Source organism: Phocoena sinus, chromosome 2 (genome assembly GCF_008692025.1).
Source record: "Phocoena sinus isolate mPhoSin1 chromosome 2, mPhoSin1.pri, whole genome shotgun sequence".
Classification (NCBI taxonomy): Eukaryota; Metazoa; Chordata; class Mammalia; order Artiodactyla; family Phocoenidae; genus Phocoena; species Phocoena sinus.
This window is the reverse complement of record NC_045764.1, coordinates 81,842,405-81,853,058: the sequence shown is the minus strand read 5'-3', so window position 1 is coordinate 81,853,058 and position 10,654 is coordinate 81,842,405. Positions and strand designations below refer to the sequence as shown.

Genomic DNA, 10,654 nt, shown 5'->3' with positions numbered 1-10,654 from the left:
TATTGTGTCCAGGCAAGTTAATGAACAACACACACACACATACACATGTGCACAAAGCAGCAGCAACAACAATCTATGGGGTGGGGGGCAGGGGTAAGAAATGAGAATCTAGATTTGCTACCATATATTATCAAATATGTCTACTTATCAAAAAAAAAAAGTAAGCTGTTCCTTGTGCCTGAGGCAATGATGATCCTTAATTCCATTCCTGTTGGATTAAACATCTGGATTCCCTGCCATAACATCTGTTGCCACCTATAGCTAGAATGAAGTGTTGTCTTGAAACCTATTGTACATTTAAGAATAAACTTTTGTAAAAAACGAAATCATTAAAAAAGAAAGTGTTGTTAAGACAAAACTTCCCTGCCTAGCTGACTATAATAATCAAATCTTTTTTGGATTCAGAACATGAACAAGTGATGGAATTTCTGCAAGAAGGAGTCAAAGAAACATTGTATCATAGAGCACTTAGAGCATACATGTAGGAATCAAACGTTTGGGATAATACTTGCTGTAGGAATGATTTTTCACAAAAGACCAAAAGAGAAAGAAATACTCAGATTGTTACCCCTTCCCAGCCTGAAATTTTAAATTACAGAATTTTTTTTGAACAACTATAAATGAAATACTATTTTCATATTATTGCCTGGTGATTTAAGAATAAACAAAAAATTATTTTATTTAAAATAAAATCTGTTACAGCAATCACACTGCATCTGATACATATAAGAACTTCTATTTGCCACTGTATCAAGTGGCTAAGAGAAAAAAGAAATCACTATTTTTGAGAACTGAAGTATTTTTCTATTTTCAAGTACAAAGAAGTATAGTTAATTTAAAGATTTGGTACAGAATAAGACAATTAAAATTCTATTGTCAAATAATAGATAAATTCAAAGAGTTGAAATATGCTAGCAGTGTCACTAGCCTTGATCAGAGGAACTTTCAGATGTGTTAAGACGTGTAAGAACCATCTTTAGGGGCTGAGCCCAGGAATAAAATCTGGGATTCTGCCAAGACTATTCCTCCTGCAACACAAGGCAAAGCTTTTGTGTGACACAACAGTAGATCCAAATTTCTTGCCAATATCATGTACCTTTATTTTTGCAGCATATGAATGAAATCACCCTGCTCTTGGAAAGTCTGTTAATTCTTAAGAAATAAACCAAGGAAAAGGGAGTAGTAAACCAGTTCAAGCAACATTTTGGTTTTTGTGGTTGTATATTAAAAAATAAAATAGTAGTTGATGAGAGTGATAGCTAAAAAAAAATGGAAATAACTAGATTGACTTCCATGTGGTTAGAGCTACATTTGATGAACTTGGGTCTACTCAGCATACCTCTGCCTCCCATCCCTGCCCTTCTCATAGCTCCTCTTCTGCATATGAGTGCTTTATATTGCAAAGGCCACCAAGTCCAAAAACTATAATAGCTTTCCTTATTTTGCCATAATTTTTATAACTCCTATCAAGTTCAAGTTTGGGGGCACACGTAACGAACTGAAAAAACTAAGAAATGCCAGTCTTTTAAAGTTTAGCAACATGTAGGCTTACATAAAACACTTTTTTAACGTTTAAGGCCAATTTATTTTGTAAATTTTCATCTCCTATTTGAAATCCTTAACTTACTATAAATATATATGTATCTTTAAAAGTGATCAGTAATGGGCACAAAAGCATGAAATGTATTTTGAGTTCTTTTCAAGAAAAGATATATCTCTCCTCTCTATCAAATAATGCTACCCCTTCCTAATGACAAGCACTTCTTGAAGAGAACAACAATATCAAAACCAATCCTATTCTAAAATATATCATTTGTAGAGATAAAAAATAAAGCTTGAATATTAACTTGGAATTTATATTATATTAATTTTATTCAGACATAAGTTACCTAGTGAATTAAAAAGGAGCCACTTACACAACCAGGTGAAACTGGATAAGCAAAAGAAAATTGTTCATAAATGGGCAATATACTAATTAGTATTCTGTTCTGCTTTAATTAATTTAAGAGAATCATTAGCTAAATCAACTATGTAAAATATAATTTCACAGTATTTGAAATTATGTAAAACTTTTCTTTATATCTAAGATATTTTAAAACTTGCCTATAATTAGTTGGATAAACTGTTTTTTACAGATCTCATAAACTGTAACCCATATTCTGTTCAATTATTACAAATATTGAATTAGGTTCAATTTAATAAGACTGTACTATATTTGCAGTATTAACTAAGTCAGATATGGAATTATTATATTTAATTAAGGTTTACTTTAATTTTAAGATATCATCGTAAACATTTCTGGTTTGTCTTCAAAATCCTTTATTTTTTCAGTTTTCTATATGGACATTTAATAGAACATGCCACTACCTTTGCAGTTGGATTTTACTACTATCCTTTATCTGAACTGAGAAGTACTAGCCAACAGATCAAATAATTAAGAGGTTATACAATTTGAGGTAGCATCTTCACAAATCCTTTACAGAAAGATACCATGTCAAAAGTATGTCAAAATTCTCACTAAGCTAAATTCTGACAATCTCTGTCAAATTCAGAAACAATGAATTTCAGTTAAAAATACGTAACATATTAAATACATTCTCCTTAACAGCTTTTATTTTAAAAACACCTTCTACCCCCAAGTACAGTTAATACTTCTGTCTAAACCTCATTCTCTTCCCAGTTTTCTCATTTTTATCATATTTTTTCCCCATTAAAGTAAGCATATTGTATTTTGGTTTCTTTTCTCCCTACTCATTGTTCAGATCAGCATTTTAAAAATCTTTTAAGCAATGCTGTTCAAAGAAAACAGGCTATATGAAGCTAAAGAAAATTCCCTAAGTTCAATGTTTTTCAACCTGAGATCATTTTCCTGGACCTATTTATTAAATATCCACACAAATCAAACACTACAACTGTAAACAGCTACAGAAAATTGGAAGCTTAAAAATAAAGACGTTGAAAACACTTCATTACACACCTTCTCTGTGAAGCCCTTTGTTTCCACTGAAAACCATACTGGAATCCTTGTATAAAATAAGTTGCCTTCTGGCTGTCAATAGCTCTACAGTCAGTAACTGAGGGATCCAGATGTCTGCAGTGGTTAAAACAAATGTTCAGCAGTGGGTGCTGATTCCGCTTCCCTCTGTGTAAGGTTTTTCACAAAGGCAGCAGAGTAAGAGCTCACATAGCAACAGCACTCACAGCTGATTGGATGGAGGATACGCTCTGCCGCCCCTGCTCGCTAGGTCCACTACAGCTTCCTGTCTGCTTGGCAGCAGTATCTTGTTGTCTTTGCTCCTCTTACCAACTCAGCTGTGTTTAGGCAACGTGAAAGGAAAGATCAGGAGAACGATAATGACAAAGTATTCTAGCATGAGCCCCTAAAATGTGCATCTCTGGGTGCTTTTAAAAAGGAGAGAAATTCATAGGGCAAACATTTACTTCAGTCAGTGTTTCACATAAAACTGAGGACAAAGAGGGGTAGTGGAGGGAATCAATTTATTACTTCGCATTTCAAGTAAATCAGGCTCTACCAAGTGAAACCCTCTGAAAACAAAGAATACAAAAAATTTCGACAATTAGGATAAAGCATCAACCTCCATCTACCTAGAACTATGAATTACTTTACAACAAAGTTCACAAATTCCAAGAAAATCACGCAGGACCAGTTAGATAGTTAAAATGAGACAGGGCCTAAAAATAGTTCTCCCTCAAATTTATGCAGTGCCTTTTAAGAGGGCAAGAAAAACTGAGGTTAACAGATTGCTTAGAAAAAGATTTTAAAAGGAAAAAATAATTGCTTAATAAACTCTGGCAACGATAAAAGATTTAACTAGGTATCTGCATTAATAATATCTCTTCTTACATAAACGACAATGACATAAAATATAAAACAACGACACTGACCCTGGATTAATTTATTTTCTCTATCATAAAAGTATCTGGAGACAGGAAGGCATAGGAATTTTTTTACCCCTAGGTTTCAAATACTGGGCTTCAATGTACCAATCTACACTATCTCCACAAGCTTTAACAACAAAAACAAAAATCCATCCCCAATTTACGAAGATGTTTGGGGGAGTCAATGCAAGTGTAGTAGGAGATAAACAGATATGAAGAATCGGGAAAATTCCTCATTTAGGAAATATTTCCCTTGAACTTCACACAAGCTAGGATAGTGTTTTTCAAATTTTTAAAGCAATGGAACCCTTTTAATTTGCATTCTTCCAATAAAATGCATTATTAGTGGTGGCATTAGGATTTCTATACAGGAGGGGTTTGTGGGAGTAGGCAGAGGCAACAGCAGAAGCATACTGTTTATTACTCAGATCTTTGTTTATGTGGAGTGTCTTGTGGGTAGGGCAGAGAGGCTGATGGAAATGTTGGCACTACTAAAGCACCCCATGAGCACCATGAGGCTATTTTTAAATGAGAGGCTACAAACAACACTGCAGTTTCATATCAGCCCCAGAATCTACAAAATTCCTACCCTTGAAAAAGCTTTTAGGATCTCTGGAGTTCTACAGTATACAAACAAGAGATATAACCTGTAAGAGTTAAATCTTATTATTACCTTAGTGTAAGGAAAGAACCTGATCCTTGGCTCCACAATTAGCCAAAGGGAGAGCGGCTAAGCCCTCTGAGAAATAAAAAGAGAGAAGATGTGTTTAGGAGCACAATAACCGCTGAGCTAAGTGACTCGGAGAAAGAATGGCATAGTAGAGAGAACAAGGACGCTGGAGTCAAGCTGACCAACCTGGGTTCAAAATATGAATCTGCCATTTACAAACAGTAAGACACTATACAAATTACTTAACCACTCTGAGCTTCAATTTTTTAATCTATAAAATGGAGTTAACTCACAGGACTATTGCGAAGGCTAAAAGGTGCTCTTTGCCAGCCAGACTGCTTTTTTGGTTACTAAGTCTCTTCAAAACTTAGGGTCTTTGCAAATACTATTCTTCTTTTGCTAGGACTGGTCTCCCACAACCCCTTCCATTGATAAGTCTCCATTAAATTTCTCTTCCCCGGGGCAGCTTTCTGTGAGCCAAGACTAGCCTCAGGCTCCCTGTACTTTTTTCTTAGTACTTAGCTCACAGAATGTTAAATAATTATTTGCAAAAAGACTGGTTGGACATTCTCCTCCACTACACTGTAAGTGCTTTAAAGGGAGGTACTACATCTGTCTACATTATTGCTTACCTAACACCATGCCTGATTTATATTCCACATACATTTTTATTTGATTTCATAACCTTGGGAGGTAAATACAAGTATCATTATCGGCATTGTTCAAATAAGAAAATCAGCTCTAAATGTTTATTTACTCAAGTCATACAACTAGAAGTCAAAGGAAATAAATTTTTTAAAATTTTTGGATGAATAACTTTGTAATTCAAAATTAACTTCTGGGCTTCCCTGGTGGCGCAGTGGTTGAGAGTCCGCCTGCCGATGCAGGGGACACGGGTTCGTGCCCTGGTCTGGGAAGATCCCACATGCCGTGGAGCGTCTGGGCCCGTGAGACATGGCCGCTGAGCCTGCGCGTCCGGAGCCTGTGCTCCGCAACGGGAGAGGCCACAACAGTGAGAGGCCCACATACCGCAAAAACAAAAAAACAAAAACAAAAACAAAATTAACTTCTTCCTTCCAGTTAGAATTCTTAAACTTTTTAATTAAAGGCTAATGATAGCCTGTTTCTATAATCTAAAACTACTGATTAACATATATAAAGAGAACTTATTGAAAAAATATTAACTTTAATCAGAAATATGTAATTATAAGTGAATAAAATGAACTGCAAGAGACATGCCACCTTAAAAAGTAAAATCCAACCAAGAGATTTATTTAGTGAAATGCTTCCTCTGCTACCAATTTTCTAAATGGTAAATAAATTTCAAAATGGCACTTTATATAACTCTGAAGAATGCTTGCTTTTTTTCCTGGGTCATCTTGGTACACAAAGCTATAAATAATCTCAACAGTCTACAAGTTAAGAATCTGAATAGGACTTCCCTGGAGGCGCAGTGGTTAAGAATTTGCCTGCCAAGGCAGGGTACACAGGTTCAAGCCCTGTTCCGGGAGGATCCCACATGTCACGGAGCAACGAAGCCCGTGCGTGACAACTACGGAGCCTGCACTCTAGAGCCTGCGAACCACAACTGCTGAGCCCACATGCCACAACTGCTGAGGCCTGCACGCCTAGATCCTGTGCTCCACAACAAGAGAAGCCACCGCAATAAAGAGTAGCCCCCGCTCGCCACAACTAGAGAAAGCCTGCACGCAGCAACAAAGACCTAGCACAGCCAAAAAAAAAAAAAAAAAAAACAAGAATCTGAATAATATAAAATGTTATACTAAGTGCTAGTCTCAGGTTCTCAATTCTCAACACTTAACCACGAAAAACCCCCTTTTTGCCCAGCATGGTCATAACTGTACTCTCCATAGACCAGTTCAAGAAATATAAATTATTTATATTATACTAATGTAAGGAAATAAATAGGAAAGCAGATCTTCCATAAGAGTTTTCTAAGGTACATATTCCAAATATAAAATGGAAAAATTTGAATTATCAACTGTTTCAGACCGTTTGTGTCCTCTGTTAGCAGAAATAATTGGGAACTATCTACTTTTAAGATACCTTAGATATAACCCTGCTAGCTTGGACAGTTTTTAAACAAAAAGATATACTTCTAGAAGAAAAAAAGAACCCTTCAAAGGTAATGATTACATAGCTGCTATATATGTAGGCCCACGGGCCAGGCATGGGGCTAATTTCTTTACATGCCCATCTCTTCTGACTCTATGGTAGTTAACTATCCTGAGAGATAAGGAAACCGGCTTGTAACCTGCCCAAGTAAGCAGAACTACGTGGGCAAAGCCAGGAAGTAGGTCTTCCTAAATCTAATATGTGTGCTCCTAACAATTCCTTTCATAACTACATTTCCATAAGATAAATATGGCATCACATAAGAATAAAGTTTAAATACAGAAATCTCAAGTTAACATTTTCCACTTATTACTCATTCAATAACCACCACTACAGCCCCATTACACCTCAGAACTGTCATTGATACACTAATTATAATACAGAAAAACAGGATTTGACTGCTAAACAGGGAGCCAGGCTGTAGCAATAGTGAAGGCACAATAAAAGATTCAATCTGTAAAACTTCACTACTTTATGGTCACAGAACACATACCTGATTCAGAGAAAGTATAAAGGGAGTATTATACAAATGAACATTGAACCAGGAACCACAGATCTGGGCTCTAGTCTGAACTCTACCACTAATGAGCTTTGTGATTTTAAGCACTTCTCTGAAATTGCTCACGTCTAAGTCAGGAATCTTTTTTTTTTTGCCTGCAATATTGGTATGTTGCAAGGATCAAATAGGACAAGAAACAATTATTTTGAAAACAGCAAAATGCTACACAAATAGGATATTGTCATCCCTGGTGGTCAGTCTTCTACGGGTTGGCACAGTAAACATGTTTGCACAAAATCCAGTGTAATTACTGAAAAGATCCCTTAAAGCAGCAACACATAATGGAGAAGAGCCAGACAGTCTAGTGTTCAAGTTCTTTCCACTTAACAAGCTGTGCTATCAAATTATTTAACCTACCTCAGTCTATTTCTTCATCTGTAAAGTGGGAGTAATAATTTCTCTAAGAGTTGTGAACCATCTAGTCCAATACTTGCTCTCAAGCAATTTAAGTGTCCTCTTTTCCCTTGCAAACATCAGTTCCATAAGATGTTACTAAAGAGCAAATGTACATGCATACACACATACACATACCAACAAATAAAGGGCAATACATCAGTAGTATCCCATATTAATAACAGTGGGGATAAAATTTAAATCTTGACTACCAAAGAAAGATTTTTATGACACTGATTTTTTTTTTTTTTTTTTTGCGGTACGCGGGTCTCTCACTGTTGTGGCCTCTCCCGTTGCGGAGCACAGACTCCGGACGCGCAGGCTCAGCGGCCATGGCTCACGAGCCCAGCCGCTTCGTGGCATGTGGGATCTTCCCGGACCGGGGCACGAACCCGCGTCCCCTGCATCGGCAGGCGGGCTCTCAACCACTGCGCCACCAGGGAAGCCCTGACACTGATATTTTTTAAGTTCGTTAAATGATGTCACTTTGACAACACGTTTCACAGCTCACTAACTTATTTGCAAGAAAGACTAAACAAAACTAAATTTTACAGTTTGGGGAATTAGGGAAATTTATGGTTTTTCTAATTAAATCAGAGTTTTTATTCAAAAATTATGCTGTCAGGTCACTACTGGGATAAATTAAGCCATAAAAAGCGATATTAATTTCCACTCACATGGAGATTCCTAGTGATCATTATTGCTGAAATGATTATCCAGTGATTTGTATTTATTATGACATGGTACCAATAAGCCAAGTGGCCAAACAACAATCCAAACATACTGTGTTTTTAAGAGCTAAAACACTTCTTAAATTTAAAATATTAAAATGTACCTAAGAGACTTAATTGGGATTCTCATCTTTCAAAAGATTTGGGGTTATGATGACCTACATTAGTTCCAGGAGCAGAGCCTTGTTTACAAAATCTAAGATCTTGGAGAGAAGAAAATGTTCTAGCCTGTTTTTTGGCATCACTCATACTACATTGTTTAAAATGAGCTAGAACAGGGATTATTTATAATCTAAGCTAGTGGACAAACACTCTAATAATATCCACACACTAGTCAGATTTAATAAGTATCAAGATCAGGTATAAGAATCCATTTTTAATATCCTATAGTACTTGGTCTTAATAAAAATATCATTATTTTTTTTAAAAAATTAATTAATTAATTTTTGGCTGCATTGGATCTTCATTGCTACACCTGAGCTTTCTCTAGTTGTGGCAAGCAGGGGCTACTCTTGGTTGCGGTGCGCAGGCTTCTCATTGCAGTGGCTTCTCTCCTGTTGCGGAGCACAGGCTCTAGGTGGTGGGCTTCAGTAGTTGTGGCACATGGGTTCAGTAGTTGTGGCTCGCAGGCTCTAGAGCGCAGGCTCAGTAGTTGTGGCGCACGGGCTTCATTGCTCCACGGCATGTGGGATCTTCCCGGGCCAGGGCTCGAACCTGTGTCCCCTGCATTGGCAGGCAGATTCTTAACCACTGCACCACCAGGGAAGTCCCCTATCATCATTATTAAATATGTGCCAGGATGCACATGGGTTCCCCTTTACCTATACCCATATTTCTTTAAAGATATGATCTAGGATGTTGTTAACCTTCTGCTATTATAAAGAATGGTATGTTTGATTCATACCATCAACCTAGAACCAATCAAGGTTTTTTATTCTGATAAAATGATATTTTAGTAAAAGTATTTCCATACACATAATGTATCTTACATTTACTTGTCCCTTAGATGATCACAACTTTGTGAAATAAAAATGCAGAAACAGAATCACCTAACCCAGGTTTAATTCCAAGTCCTGGTTTGTTTTGTTGTTTTTTTTTTTCCCCACAACTAGCCATCACTGGTAATGTCATTACCTCTACTAATTATACCAATAGTCACACAAATGACAGATTCTGCATTTAAAATTTTGGAGAATGTTAACAAAAATCTAGTAAAGTAAATTAGTTATGTGGAATTAAGACAACCTCATGTAGCTTTAAGACTCAATTGCTAAGCCCTCAAAGTTTTAATAATTTACTTGCATTTTTAAAAATTTTGCTAATTTCAGACTATTTCATATAGTCTTGTTTCCAAATGATATAACAACTCTTCTGGCTACCTGTATCACTGCAAACTCTAATGTATCTAAAACTGAATTACTTTTCCTCTGATTAGGATTCACCATTATTATCACTCCCAATTTCCTAAGCTAACAAACTTCGGAGAGAATAAAAATAGCCACTGATTATGTGTTTATTAAGTGCCTGATACAACCACTTTACTCAAGTTATGTCATTACAACAAACCTATAAAATGAATACCATTATTGTCTCAATTTTAACCAATGAAGAAACTGAAGCTCAGAGAAGTTAGGTAATTTGATCAAGCTTACATAGAGCAGGTGACAAAACCAGAATTTTAACCCAGGTCTTTCTAGTTCTTCTAAATGCTAAAATAATCTGCAGGATTAAATGTGAAATTAATTTAAGGGGCTGGGATTATTATTTTCTTTTTAAATGAAACAGGAAAAAGAAAAGATGAGCCACCATTGCATGAGCAAGATTGAGTAATGAGTTTTGCTTAGGAGGAGGGAATGTTGTTATAGGGCAGCAACTTCAGCTGTCTTTGTGGGCAGTCAAAAAAATGTTGAACCTACTGCTCCGTTTGATACTGCCTCTCAGTTACCACCACCCCCTTAATTTTCCCAAATAGGTGTTTGGTTCTACCTTATCACATTCAACCAACATGGACTTTGGGAGCATATATTAAAGGCTGATATTAAGTTTTACCTAGTTTGAGAAAGAAGTAGTTGCTAGAGATTTACCACCAGAATGCATAAATTCTGTAACTACTAAATACACTTTTTTGTGTAGAGGGAGAGTTTTTTCTTCACACAAATGCTACAGTCAACCTCTCAAAGCTTTCCACTTTCAATACAATTTCAGTTTACACAATTATTTTACCCAGCAAGCCAGTGCAAAGTACTTATACTTTGTATACCTTAA

The 10,654-nt window shown here is 36.2% G+C and overlaps 1 protein-coding gene across 9 annotated transcripts in view; it reads right to left on the bottom strand.

Annotated features, from left to right (window-relative positions):
- The window catches only part of FAM214A (family with sequence similarity 214 member A), a 96,738-nt gene that overhangs the window by 66,319 nt on the left and 19,765 nt on the right, over positions 1–10,654 (bottom strand). The window lies entirely within an intron of this gene.